The sequence below is a fragment of the Falco punctatus genome (genome assembly GCF_963210335.1).
Source record: "Falco punctatus genome assembly, chromosome: 11".
In the NCBI taxonomy this organism is placed as follows: domain Eukaryota; kingdom Metazoa; phylum Chordata; class Aves; order Falconiformes; family Falconidae; genus Falco; species Falco punctatus.
In genome coordinates, this window is record NC_137591.1 from 32,400,306 (window position 1) to 32,415,457 (window position 15,152).

The 15,152-nt window shown below is 40.4% G+C and overlaps 1 long non-coding RNA gene across 7 annotated transcripts in view; it reads left to right on the forward strand.

Annotated features, from left to right (window-relative positions):
- The window catches only part of LOC308071283, a 107,490-nt gene that overhangs the window by 84,102 nt on the left and 8,236 nt on the right, over window positions 1-15,152 (forward strand). For all 7 annotated transcript variants that reach the window (XR_013931058.1, XR_013931059.1, XR_013931060.1 and 4 more), the window contains one exon: window positions 1-8,519. This exon is cut by the window's left edge. This is a non-coding gene — a long non-coding RNA (uncharacterized lncRNA). The remainder of the gene's footprint in view (window positions 8,520-15,152) is intronic.

Consider the following 15,152-nt stretch of genomic DNA (forward strand, 5'->3'; position numbering starts at 1 on the left):
ACCAAAAAGCGCATATTAATTTCTTTCTGTTACTAAGACAAAAATAGTCTTAGCGATCTAAAACACGTGGGTGACATTTGATGTGCGTGTGCTGATAGACCACCTTAGGAGCTAGGGGATGATTTTGAACAGACACAGTTCAGTCCTGTAAGGTGCTGAGTGTTCCTGGTTACAGCAAGGTCCAATATTTTAAAGGCATTCAGACATTGTACTTCATCGTGTTAGAATTGTCTAGCTCATGCTAATCTATATTGCAAAGTCTGTTTTTCAAAAATGACTGTAAGCACTTAAGATTTTTTCTATCTTTTAATAATACTATTCAAAATAAGAATATTTAAGCACTTAATTCTCTGTGCTTTCCAGAAGAGACTCAGGAGCAAATGCAAAGCCAGGCTTGAGAAAAGAAGGAACAAATAACTTTTCCTGGGAGCTCAGAGGGATGGTGCAGGGTAGATGTGACCCAGCTTTGTAGGAACCTGAGTCACAGTGCTGACGGCAACCCTGACGGGAAGGTCTCACCCTGTAGTATCACAGGGGAGAAATGGGAGAGGGGCAGTTTTCTACCAAACCTTTTAGTTGCTTTCTGTCCCATTCGAATTGTTTTTATTTTAAGGCAGATTAACTGTGTTAATTTTTACTCTAATATGACTTTTAAGGTTGAAAGACCTCTTTCTGGTTCTGAGTAGAATTACAGAAGGGCGACAGCAGTTCAGAGCTTAGACAGGACTCAGCATCTTGTCATGCCTGTGAACCGAAAGTAGCAGCATGAAGACATTTTCGGTTTATGTCCATTTTCCATTTACTCTTTTTGCAGGCTAGAAGGTGCAGTGATGTCTAAAAACTAAACACAAGGCAAAGGATAGGTCTGTATTTTCTGTCATAATTTATGTATTATGCTACTAAGCCACAACTGCAATCCAGGTGGTTAAGTAGTATGAATAAATGACTGTTAATAAGATTGATATGAGTTCAAATTTTATGTGTTTATTTATTTATTTTCAGACACTGCACTGAATTTTGGGCAAGAGTTCAGGCCTCTGCTAGATGTACTCACATGTACTTTTGTTCAGGCTTTCTGGTCTTTCCATTACAATGGCCCAGAGTCCACCCATGCTGTGGGATCTTGTCATTGATTCAGGACATAGTTTTCAGTAGGGCACCAGGAATCTCTGTTCATGCTGATTTCCTGTGTTCTACTGATCCTTGAAGTGATGGAGGAACCCACAGGAGCTGTGGGTTCCTCCAGAATCCCTACGATTCAGAAAAGATGGTAATAAGAGAAAAGACAAGAACTCTTGTTCTTCCAGCCCTGCAAAGTGCTCTGTAAGCACATAATCACACAAAAGAGCAGCAGGATTTTCTACAATGTACATTTAAACATCATATGACTATCGCTGCTTTGGAGATACTATGGATATATTATACCTGCAATATTTCTTTTCAGTACTCCCTGTGGGTATTTTGTACCACTTTTCAGCTGATCACGTCAAGAAATGATTGTTTACACTGGTTCCCATGCCAGCTTATGGAGGGAGGTCTGGTGTGGCTGAGTGTATAGCACAGCTTGTCTGCATTTCTTCTAACGGCGTGTGCCATGCAGTCATTCAGGCTGCAGCACACCCCGACAGCCCCGTGAGCACCCCAGGTGCCTGGTAGTCTCACCAGCTCTCAACCCCACCCAGAGATACCACTGCCGTTTTCATTACTGTGGTTACGCCACTGCAGTCTCACCACCGTTTTTTTTGGAGCATCTCCACCCTAAAGGTCAACCTGGTAGTTTCGCCAGAGGGAATGTTCCTTGCTTGTTGTTGTGAGCAGATGTATTCTATAAAAAAGTCCAAAAAATTAACAAGTGACATATTTGTGTCTTCTGACACACAAAAAGGTAATCAGGACCCTACTATACAGTAGTACTTGCTTTCCACTCTCATACACGCTGGGAGACAGCCGTGATTTTTTGCAGTGCCTGGTAAGTGCTGCCGGTTTCCAGCAATGACTGAGATCACTGTACCGTGCTGGCCATTCCAGCAGCTTTATGAGCTATGGAGACTGAAACCCTTGGCTCTAGGTTTCAAAGCCTTGGTTTACATACAGTACAGAAGAAGCTTTGCAGTGACATAACTGTCGGTAGGTTTGCAGCAGCAAGCAGAGCCAGGGAACGCTGCCGAGGTACGGTCTGCTCCAGCACTCTGTCGTTAGAGGTAGATGGTGCTGTTGACCAAGAAATTGTGCTGCAGAGACTGCGGGGCTCCAGCTTCCTGAGACAGACGCCCACAGACAATTGCGATAATTATGGCTCTCAGAACTCCTTTGAGATCAGCAAGTATTATTCTGGGTGGAGACACTGGCAGAATTTAAAGTAGCGTTACTATGTTTTTACAACTAGTAAGATGCAAGTTGTGGTTTTGGAGGAGCATAATCAACTTCATGTGCACCTTCAGGTATCTACAAACCACTCAAACCTTTGGTGGGTACAATCCTGACCAGAAGATCTGGGAACAGTCTGTCCCTCTCTTCCAACATGTTGGTGTGGAAACACCAGGTTCCCAGACGTATTTGGGAGACACAGAGATAAAACAAAAGTACAAATTGTTACAGGGATGTAATGCTGTTTCTGCGGGGCATGGTGGCTCCCCCCTTGGCGTTAATCCTATGCTGTTTTACAAAAACACTGAAGAGGTGCTCACCACACTCCAGGCTTCATTGCACGTGTTAAGGGTGCAATAACAAGCAGTCCTTGGCCAGTAGGATTGCTATTGAGTATGAGTTTATGAATAGTGGGGAAAAGGAGGTGGCATTTTAAATGTGAAGTCTGACATCCTTAGTGGCAAGTTACACTCAGCAGAATAAAAACTATTGTGCACAAAGAGCTCAAAGGAAACCGAAGGCTGTATTTGATAATCTGCATGGGCAATGAATACTTTTCCTGGTACATGATTCACAAAGTAGTGCAAGAGTCCGGAGACTGTCATAACCGTCACGAAGGTCACTCACGCTAACAGGAATGCACACTGGGGCAAAGCAGTTTGTGATTTCAGGCAACACCTTGCTCTGCCTGTTTTAGACTCACATTGACAGAATTGGACCAAGTACTAGACTAAGAGCAGATGTAAGGGACACGGTCAAGGATATGCAGGCAGCTGAGGTGGGAGCTGAACCTAGAAAGGTCCTTACCTTTTCATAAAATAATCTACATTCTTTATACATGAGCTCTGTAAGTGCTATTTTTACATTTATGATATTGCTGAGCCCAAATGTTGGAGAATGATGCAATGTAATAAATGTGGTGGGCTCTTTTATTTGTCATTAGATTCTGGACACTTTATGATCCGCTTGGGTCACATTTTGAAGCTTTTCTCTGCAGCTATCAGGGTTAGCAATGCCATTTTATGAAAACAGGACTGATCTATTCACACATTCACAAGATTCCTGAAACTAAAGCTTTAAGAGCCAGCTGTCACAAAAGTGCTTGGCACAGCCAATGCTGCTGAGGAACGAAGGAGTTCACAGCAGATTTGTGTGAGCTGAATCAATATCAAGGGCATGTAGCTAAGGACTGTGATTTTATTCCTCTTTTTTTTTGGTTGAGTAAGTTCTCTGCAAGATAAATCTGAAACCTCAGAGGTTTTTTCCTTTATCTAGCCCTCCTTTAGCATGTCTCAGGTTTTTCAGAACCAGGTTGAAAGTATAACTGAGAAAAAGTCTTCATTTGTGATATAAATGTCTCTAAAACAAAAATACTTTTACAATTCTTCTTCACCTTTCCTCAGGTGCCTATAATGTTTTTTAAGGTGCAGGGGAGAGGAAGCAGGGAAATTTAACTTGAAATTTGTTTCAAGGTTCTGTGAATTTTCAGTCACTAACCAATAGGTGCAATTTTAGGGTTGAAAACTCAGCAAGGAAATCTGTAGCTTTTAACTAAATGCTTTTCTTGAGCCCAGTGCTGTTGTTCCCTAGATAATAGAATTTAACCTGTTTGTGGTTTTTGTCTTTTTTGTAGTGTTTGTGTATGATAATCTCACTAGATATGATCTCAGCAGAGTATCTACTGAAAAGTACTATTATCAGGCAAGAGAGTTATGGTCTCAGTAGCCAATTTATGATGGATAAGTAAAATGAAAAGCAAAGAACAATGGAAAATCTCACTTATTCTTACATTGTCAGTGAAAAAGCTATAAGCCGGCTTCATGTGATATGAAGCAAATATTTATTCCCAAGTAAAGCTATTTTGATTAACTGTAGTTGATCAGTATTTCTGGTTTAGTTTTATGGTTTGCTTTTCACTTTTTCTTCCACGTATCTTCTGTTAAGCTGTCTTATTGTTAGTCAGTGTATTTTGTGATGACCACTTCACAACACCTTTCTCATTAGCCTGAGTAGTCCTCTGGTTGTGCCACTATCTAAGCCAGATGGAGCTCAGCTGCTGTGAGATGCTGTAGTACATGCAACCATCCCTCCACCCCTGCCAGAACCAGGAGAGTAAAGGTGACTTTGCAGTAGACCAGAGCTCTCAACACTGTTTGGAACATCTTAAAACCTATAACTAAACAGGTTTAGCTATAAATTAAACTTTGGGATCCTTTTTTTCCTAATTTTGTATCTAAGTCAAGAATAGTTCTTACCTAGCAGGAAAACTGATTTCTTATGAAACTCTAGTACCCATTATTCAACTTCTATGTATGTACTCCAGGCCTAACTGACATCTTTTTTCTTGCGCCCAGTTTTCCCTACATTTCAGTGCATTTTCAGACTCTAATAAGATATGAAATGTTAGTCTTTAAGATTGTTTTTGGGTTGATAATAATAACAACAATCCTAAGATAACCCTTTGATTTGTTCTGTTTTTTATGTAAAGTCAGTAAACCCACTGATATGTTACTGGTAAATAGCTCATTCTGTTGAAGTCTTGAGGATATTTAAGAACTATTAGTATTGAATTGCTTCTTGATAGAGGATGAGAACAAAGCTTTTGCTATGTCTAGAGATCTTAGCTGAGATTTGTATGGTCTGTTGGTCTCACTAACCTTTGGGAAGAAATTGTTTTTGTTTTCCTATTGTTTCAAATCTTAAGAAATATGATCATGGTCTAGGAGCACCCTGCACAAACTCAGGACAGGAAACTTTGTAGAATCATCATACAATCATAGAATGCTTTGGTTTGGAAGAGACCTTAAAAGATCATCTAGCCCAACTGTCCTGCCATCAGCAGGGATACCTTCCACTAGATTAGGTTGTTCAAAGCCTCATCCAGCCTGGCCTTAAACACTTCCAGGGGTGTGGTATCCACAGCTAATGTTATCCCCATTCAATGAGATGAGCTGCCTCTACCGGGGCCAGCTCTGATACAGTGCAGCCACCATAGCCTTAGATCAGACTGCTGTGATGAGACTGGTGAGACGAATCTGGGAGAAGTGGTGGGGTTTCTCCACTTCTCCTCAAAGCTTGACTTGAGCTCAGGTCCTTACCCAAGCTATGCCACAGCTATACCTGCACAGGACCACACACCACCCTGATCCCAATGTGACCCTAGCCTCAAGGCTTCACCTTGGACCTGCCTGGTAGAGGAATGAAGGCAGCGGGTTGATTGACATGGATGACATGCAGCTGTAGCTCGTTCCTGCTAAGTAGTTAAGTAGCCCTGAAGATTGTGGGAGAGGGGCTTGGATGGAGGAGGAGAATGTGGTCTGAGCTCTGGAGGAAGGTGAGACAGCATGGACAGTAGAATCTGACTGATGGTAAAAGCCTTGTTGCAACCTACTGGTTTGTGCTGCAATGCTGCCTCGTCCCTATGGACTTGCTCAGCAATCTGGGCTCTCAGCTGACCTTGGCCACTGTTTTCCCTGACTTGTGTGACCATTGGAGAGTGTTTTGCTGCTTTTTAAATTATTTGCATTGCTGAAAAACCTGTGTTAATCCTTTAAACTGCATCAGGAATAAAGTTTCAATGTTAGTCTGAGTTAGAGCTTAAAACCTGCCCCTTTTTCTTCACTGTCTTTACTGGGAAGTGTGTGATCATCTTAGACATGGGTTAAAGACAACTGGATGCTAATATATGCCCTGTTGTTAACATTGTTAACACTGTCAGTCAATTCAGCTCAGATCTTGTATAATATTTCCAGTTAAGAGTACTTCATGTTGAAAACTGCCATGAGTCTTGATGATGCCTGGAAAAATAGTAATGATCCTGAGTGTGTTTTTCAGCAGAGTTAATTCTTCAAAAGAGAAACATTTTGGATTTGATGGGGCTGCTTTGATCCTGAGATTAACAGTGAAAACAAAGCAAGTTCTAATTTTGAGGTTTAGCCCGAAGAAGCAAAAAACCAGAATTCAGTGATCACTTGACAATAAACTTTTTGGAGAAGATTCAGGAGGACATCACTGATTTCTAAGAATAAGTAGTTCTATTTCTTTTTTTTTGAAGTCTGAATGTAGAAAGTGGATTTTAAAAGGCTAATACCTTTCATTGACAGCCTGTTTCAGAGAAAAAAAACAAAACCACCCCAAAACAAAAACCAACCAAACCCCCCAGTCACTTCGTTAGAAAGACTACAGAGGGGTGGTTTTAAATTATAGTTCTACCAGAGCCTAACAAAGGCTGTTCATCATTTAAGTACCCCAGGTTGCAAAGCTCCCATTTCATGAAGCAATATACAATTAATACAACCTTAAGGATATATGCTATAAATCCTGATGAACCTTTAACAACACTGTGAGCGTTACACAGACACGCTACACAGAATGGGTAGCTCTGGGCACATAGAACAAAGTGGGCTGAAGACGGGACACAGTGGAGGGAAAAAACTTCCTAGAAAATTAAAATGGGAAATATTCCTTCCTCTTCCCCCTTGTTCCCCTTTAATCCCCATGCCTGCATACAACCTTTCATGTTTTAATTGATTTATATGCGGGTGAACATCACCTGGATGACTTACTTTTAAAAGGATTTTAATGCTTGGAAAGTACTTAAACAGAGAACAGCTAGATTCATAGCTGGCATAACTCTGCACAACTCTGCTGAAGTCAGTGGATTTATAATGACTTGAATACTTAGGAATGAGGTTTAAAATATGCAGGCACAGAACCGTAATGCTTCCTACTCAGTGAAAGTTTTCCTTTGGGTAAATCTCACACTAGAAGATAAAACACCTCATCTCTTTCACCAAGAAAAAAGGGTGAATGGTTAATACTGGACCTGTCAGAGGTGCTCCATCTCTCTGCTGTATGGACAGCGTGGCTTGGGAAGATCTTCCTGAGCACCAGCATTTGACACAATTCTGTGCAGGGAACAGTGTTTTCTATAGATATCTTTCTACTTTACCTTCTCTAACGTTATGCCAGAGATTTATTTTATGTCTGCAGTGCAGCTCCATAGCTGCTTCCTTGTCTAAAGAGACAATTTGTTCCCGTCTGCTGCTGAAAGAGAGGATCTGGTCTCAGGGAGATGGAAACAGGCAGCTGAATTGTAGCAGAAGCCCGTGCGCCCCAGTCTGCTGTGGATACTCTGCAGACAAACCTCCAAAAACTGTTTTGCTGTGATATTTTTAGTAGGTTAATGTTTATATGTGGTATCAAACCTCTCAAACAGGACAGTCAATCACTTTCCAGGTGGTGACAGGGCTGGTTGTGAAGGTCTTTGTAGTGGTGTCTCCAACAGCATCCAATTAGACACCCCAAACCCGTCTTGTGGTCCTGTGTGACCACTACAGCAAACACAGGATCCATTGCTATTTATTCCCTTAAACTAGGAACAAACCAGCCCTGACCTGCTTTAGCTACATAAAAACGGACTGGTCTGTGTGACCATTCACTTCTGACTCTTCAGGAAGAGTTTTTACTGACTAATTACATGTCTCTTATCTATGTACAGTTCAGTCGATTCTGCAGCAGCAGCTGCCTGGGGTTGATGCTGGTACTACAGTGTCTACCCTTATGATACTAATCAAGACATTTAAACATTGATTGGTCTATGCAGAACAGGACCTGCCTGGGGGAATCTCCAGGACAGTCCAAAATCGCCTTCTGGAGAGGTTCTCTGACACTCAGTCAAATGCATCCCTGTGAAGCTGGCTAAGAGTTTAGTCAATCACCCCATCTCTGTGCCACCCACTGACTCAGATTTGTCTCATCTGAGGCTGTTTCATCTATGCAGATCTGGGCTGTGGAAGTCCTCACCCACCCAGGGAATTAATGACCAATTGTGCTGAGAGTGCACAAAGACACAACCCTGATGCCCAGGTACAGCATGACTGTAACTCTCATTTCCTCCTTATGATTTAAATCCCATAGATTCAATTATTTGGTGAAGATGGGGAGATGTCCCTCAGTTATCCTGTGGCACATCACACCCCCCCTCTTAGGGAGCCCAAGAAGAGGACTGACAGCTTCAGCCAGAAAAAAAGGATACTTCTACCATTACCTTGAGATCCCAGCCACAAGGTGAGACGACTAAACCGGGAACCTGGCCCAAACCGTGCAGCTAGAGGAAGTATCACATGTACAACACCAAGTTTTCCCTAAAAGTAAGTCTTGAGGAAGTCTACTTGCTGCCTTACAATGGCCTCCAACCTCACCGCTGGCTCTCAGCCCTGAAGCAAACTCAGAAGAAGAGTTAGATCTAGAGCAATTAAGGTATTCAGGGTCATTTCAGGGTCAAGCCAATGCACTTTCATGAGACTGTTTTATGTGAAGAGGTATCACAGAGGCCTTTGTACCAAAGGAAAAAAAAACACCCCAACCCTGAACCCTTTTAAGAAGCTTAAAATATAATTTGTGTGCAAAATACAAGCAGCATATGTTAGAAGCAAAACTCAATTATGCAACACCAGTAGCCCCCGTGCTTGTGCTGCTTATCAACCCTTCCAAGATAGTTGGCTAACAATGTCATTTGGGAATTTCAAGTAATACTTAGAATTCCTTTGAACATAGCATTCCATTAGCTGCAAATTAATTGGATCTGTAGGTCAGTGTGAAGTGGATTACCACAGCTGAGGAAAGCGGTGAGCATACTGCTCATTTCTAGTACATCAGTAAACCTCTTCTGGAAACAATGTCATTGGAATATTTAATATGATGCATCCTATAAGTCTTAGTATTTCAATAGTATTCTGCATCTCCAGTATTGATGAATGGATGCTTGGAACAACTACAAATTGCTTTTCATTGTCCCAGCCATCTATTGCAGGTATTTTTATTCTACATTAGAGTGAGTAGACTGGCTTCCAGCATTTGCTTGATGGCAATTCAGAAGCCATGTGCGTGTATTTTAATGAAGGGGTTGAGCTCAGCATCACAAAGACAAATTTAAAGAAAGAGGAGAACGAAGGTATGCTCTGAAAGGGCTAGCAGGGTACAGCTAAAGCTCCTGATTTTTTAGTTTAATTTTAAACAAGAAATGCTCAAAATCGACTCAGCTTCTGGGCTTTCCTAACATTTTTTGTAGATCTCCATCTACATATTTACTGTTTTTCCCTTTCTTTTTGTTTAGGGCTTCTTTTTGTTTTCTAGAAATTTCCATGAATTTATATAAACAAGTCTCTAATCCTTCTTGTTACCACTCTTAGCCTCATCTCTTTCTGTTTTCTTTTTTTTCAGTTAGATCCTTGCCGTCAGATTCCTTCCTCCTTTCCTTTTATTTAATTTATTCTTTGTTGAAATAAAATATTGCTGGTTTACCACAGTAGGAACTGAAGAACTCCAAATAAATCCCAGCTGTTCAGCATGACTCCATATAGTATAGTAGTAGTATTTTAGACTGCCAATTTGCATCCAAATACTCTGTGTATGACTTTTAATCACGGATTTGGCCATCCTACTAATTAGTTTTCCTAGATGTGAGATCAGGAATGTGGCCTTAAGCAGCTAATTACAGATATCTGGGACTGAAAACTCACCTTTTGTTTCTTATTTCTCTGTCCTGGTTGATGCACTCATTTTAGGGGAAGGAATGCATGCAGCCTGCGAGCAGCATCAGTAACAACCTTTGCACTGAAAGGCTCAAGGCCAGGGCAAAGATAAGTGCGCTTTTAAGAGTGCGAACCAATTAGGGGACGGAAGGTCATGAAGGACACATCTTTGTGAAGAACTAATGCCCAGTTAACAAGGCATCCTGCTTCCTCATGTTTTCCTAAAACAGCAGCTGTTCCATCGCTACTGAGTCAGTGGCATAGATCAGTTCAGCTTAGTCTTTCAGCTCGGAGGTTTACAAGTAGGTTTGCAGTATTTCGCAGACTTCCACAATGCCCAGCAAGAGATGGGGATTCTTGCCATTTCTATGAATTCACCACTTCCCTGTTGACAGAGTGTGTATAATTATAATTTCCTGACATGCAAAAATTAAGAACAAATGCAGCCTAGTGCCTACACTCTGTGATAATTGACGCTGGTTTTATAGATTGTATTTTCTTTACTGAGGACCTTCTTGCTGAGCAAATTTGACAAATGAAAACACTTGCTGAGATTTTATTTCTATGGCAATTTTTTATGTTTTCTTCCACTAACAATATCATATTTTTGTTTGTGAAGGGAAGAGCTATTGCTCATTCTAGTTATTTGCCTCTTAGAGCTGAAGTAAAAATAACTGATATTGAGGACACGTTAAAATGGAAGCAGGTGGAAAAGAGCAGCTCCTAAAAAAAAGATTAGAGACAATTTTACAGACTTGCTTGTGGAAAACTACTGCAAGTGATGCTTTAACTTGCTGGGTTATTTGGCTCTTTTTACATCTTGCTGGACATCTTAAAAAGATAAACCACACTTTTAAGAATTTCATTTATTTGCATTACTTTGGTAAGTGCAAAGTCCAGGTTTTCTGTTGTGTTGGAAATCCATAGCAGAAGGCATCTCTTTTTCCTGGGCATATTAGGCAGATGAAAGGATGGGATATATTGGAAAAACAGGTGACAACGTGTGTTTTCCAAGTTCCCTCTCTAGAAGATCAGTCAGCCTCTAAGCATCTTTTTATACCAGTCGCTGGGAAACAGATGATTCACATATGGCTCTTGGGAGATGGCTGAGCAGTACCAACAGGAGCTGGATTCAGTCCAGGGGTACTTCTGTAAGGTGAAATAGCTGTGGCTTGTCGCTGAAGTTTTGAATCTGAGACATCATTGTTCTGGCCTTGCTGTTCGCTGGTATCTGCTTGGGATGGGGTGCAACCAGAAATGTCTCATATATTCCTTTTGGAAAAATTAGACTCATCAAACATAACAGTACATAGAATTGCCCACAATAAAGCGAGTAAAATGCAGTCACTGCATTTGCAAGATGACCAACACGACTTGCATTAATCATTTAGCTAGGTGTGGCCCAGAAATATTAGTCATAAAGTAACTTTCATTCATGTAGATGACATTTAGACATCAAATAAAACTGAGGGTGCGTCTATGACATAGTCTGGTGGTATGTATTATCGTAAAGATCTAAATCAATTTGCTTTTTAATTAGCTAGCCCAGAGCTCACCACAGGCTGCAAAAGTTCCTGAAACCTTGGGCAGCCCACATTCCAGCTGCCTGCAGCCGTGTGCCAGCACCAAGGTCTCTTTCTTGGGTTTTGCAGCCCAGAGCTGGAGACCCCAGTGCTCTTGCACCCTTGCGCTCCAGCAGCAAGCACTCCCGTGCCATCTGCTGTCTGCTCTACCCTTGCGGGAGTCTCTGGGAGGTAGTTTGCAAAACTCATGTCTTTTCAGGGCTGTGCAAAGCCACAGATTGGTTTCAGGCTTTAGAAGAGCAAGCAGACAAACAGAAACAAAGGTGTTTGACTTGCACACAGCTCTGTGCCACGCATGGAAGTGAACTGGAAATGATCTCTTTTCTCTAAGAGTCTTGCAGGAAAGGAGCCTGAAAATGCTCATCACAGGATAGGAAGATAGTATTGATAGGTAGATAAATGAGGTAGACATGTTTATACAAAAAGGAAATAATTGGAGAACTGTGATAACCGCACCACCCTAAAGGGAACTACCTGGCCAATATTTAATTTTTCGTCAGAAGCTGAAGAACTGTGTTTCTGATGGGTTTCAGTGAGAAGGAGATACACCCCTTCACCCCCACGCTTACATCATGAAATCTGCATGAAAAATATCATCCAAACATGTCACTATGATGTGCACCCAGGAGGGGGAACATAATTCCTTAGGTTATTAAAACAGCTGTCCTGAGCCCAGGAGACAAATCATGTAACTGATCCCCCGTGCCAGATCCCGCCGTGGCAGGCCAGCTCACTCGGGGCAGAGAGGGAATTAGATAGGAGTAGCAAGAAGTTTGTAACCCCTAAGACCTGAAGGTCCTGTTGTCATGCAACTGGTTTTGGTGTCAGCAATATGAGAAGCAAAAATACATTTTGGAGGCAGTGACTAATTCTCTTGTACCTGCTGTTAATGCTGGGGTCTTTTTTAAAGCCAAAGCTGTCTGCTGGAAAAACTGATCTTACTGGATCTTCTTTCTTTCTTTTTTTTTTTTTTTTTTTTTTTTTGGGGGGGTGGGGTGGGTTGTTTTTTTGTTTTTTGTTTAGGGTTTGTTTTGGGGGTAATTGGTTTTGGGTATTTTTTGTTGTTTTTGAAGTAATAGAACTGGTCAAACCTGGAAATATAAATCACTCCATAAATTTAAAAATTAATCTCAAACGTGGCTTTTTATTAGAAAACTTTAGTTTATTCTAACAGCGTTTACAGAAAATACAAAGATAAATTTTAAAATAATAAAAATATTCTATAATTTTACTAGTATAAACCAAAATTTATTAGAAATCTTAATTTTAATACAATGAAGAAACAATGTTGGTAACAACCGCAGATACTCAGACTCTGTAACATGATTTAAGCTATGATGCAATGGGACATCTTTAATTGTCACTCCATAACATTCTGTCAAGAAAATTGTGATTGATGTCCTTTTAGTATTTCTTGTTTTTTACTTAAAAATAAAATAGATTTATTGAGATTCACTAGGGGCCAAGTTCTTCTGTTAGGTATGTCTGGAGCTATTCAGAGACTTCAGATGTAGCCATAGCTAGTTTACATCCCTTTTTATTTAACCTTATTAAGCACCCTTAAAGCCATGGGACCTGACCTGGTATTACTGAATTAAGATTATCTCCTGAATGCATTTTGTGAACCATGCATTAATCAATTTACAGAAAAAGCAGCATTTTGTTAAAGGTGACTGAAAGACAAAGTATTTCCATATTTTGGCATTTCATGCTTTACTGTTTGAAATTCCATCAATACACTGTTGTCAGTGTTTGTACCTTTTCCGTGTTTTAAAATAATTTAAGAAGAAAGTCTAATTAAAGAAAAAAGCTGTTGGTGATAAGGCAGAGAAAGGCAGGACAAGGACGGTTATTTTGCACTGTTAATAGAAGCACAATGCATGAATCATAGTAGGGTATTTTTCTCTCCCTGAACAGTTTTGTGAAATGTTTATATTCTCAGAAGTTTTTCATTTGTATTTTTGAATGTGTAGTCACATAATCAGATTTTTTTTTTCTCCAGCAACCAGATATTCTAAAATGACTCTTGAATACTTAAAGAACAAATTGGCAGGTTGGAATCTTTACATTAATTCTGATTGACATTTTTTAAGAAGTCAGAGGGTTGATGGTGTATCTTTCCACAGAGCTGCTGGCAATATGGTTTTGCACCTGAAATTCCCTAAAGGGACATGTTTTGCTGCTGTTGCTCTACAGAAATAAAGCCAAGGCTGTTTTGTTTGGCTGTGTGTAAAGATGACAGAAAATGGCTAGATTGTTTTTACTTTATTCAGCTACGAAAAATGATGCTTTCTGGCATTTTATATGTTGCTTTATTTAACTCTGAGATAACCTTCGCTGACAATTTCAGTTATTCCTTACTTCCCCAGAGGTATTTCAGGCATTGGCGTAGCTGTTTCCCTGCAGATCCCATTTTGGGGAATGCTGCCCATGGCGTAACATCATTGTAGGCAATGGCTTTGCTGCTGTAGCAGAGAATAATCTAAGACTGGATTCGTTCTTCTTTTTTTCCTATTGCTTATAATGAAATAGATTACTACTTAAGCGAAATTAAACTTTCAAAGTTCATGCCCCCCCCCCCCCCCCCCGCCCCCTTAACTTTTCTTTGAATTTGAAAGTACTTCATGAGAAGCAAAACAAAGACAATCTCATTAGGATCTGTGAAACTGGCACATATGGGGAGATTTAACACCTTTTGAAGTATTGCTTATGATAGTGATATGTATTAACCAATTGTCTCTTAATGTGGTGTGAACAATGAGTCTGGAGTCATAGCAGGGAAGGATGTTAAAAGCTGTGGTGATATTTGTTGATAAATTTGCAAGAGCTGCAATTGGCTGTAATTCTACCCTCACCCATACGCTTCTCTGCAAATTAATGTGCTGAGTGACTCTCCCGCCCACCTCCCTGTCAAAAAAAAAAAAAAAAAAAAAAAAAAAAAATCCAAGTGCTTGGTTTGAAAAACACAGTTATATTTGAATTTACCATTGTATGTTACCCAGTTGCCATGATGTATAAACTTAGATAGTACAAATTTTCCTATAACCAAAGTTACAAAGGTAGAGCTCATGTCAGAAAATCATCTTCCACAGATTATCAAGGTTATTTTCAAACTTTGGAAAAAAAAATATCTGCAGCTCAGTGACTAATGCTTCTATTAGCCAAATACACAAAGCAAAGTATGTCTTAAGTTGTGTGCTTTGCTGAAAATTCAAAAAGTGATGTCTCTCTTGAGGCCTGTATAATTCATATAGCACTTCAACCTGTGATTAATTACAAAGGGAACAGAAGCTTTGCTCCTTCCCACTTGTGCTTTCATCAAAACTGAAAATCCTAAAGTAAATCTCTGCTAGGCAGTAAGAGACCCAAGTGACTTGCTAGGCTGATTAAAAATCAGCCATCCTGCCGAGTCTTGAAACAACACCGGGTAAAAGGGGGATCTCTGGAATGGAAACATCTACCAGAGATCAATGCTGTAGAAAGTAACTTTTTTCTGAGGGGAGAAATGACACTGAAAAAGCAAAAGAAGGCTTCTGCACAAGTGCAAAGCTGATCAATGGGAGACCAGGTAGGACTTTCGGATGCGGGAGTAGTTTGTTGTTTTTTTTTTTTTTTTTTTTTTATTGAAGGTTATGAACTTCTGATGTGTTCTGGGGTTGGAGAGGGG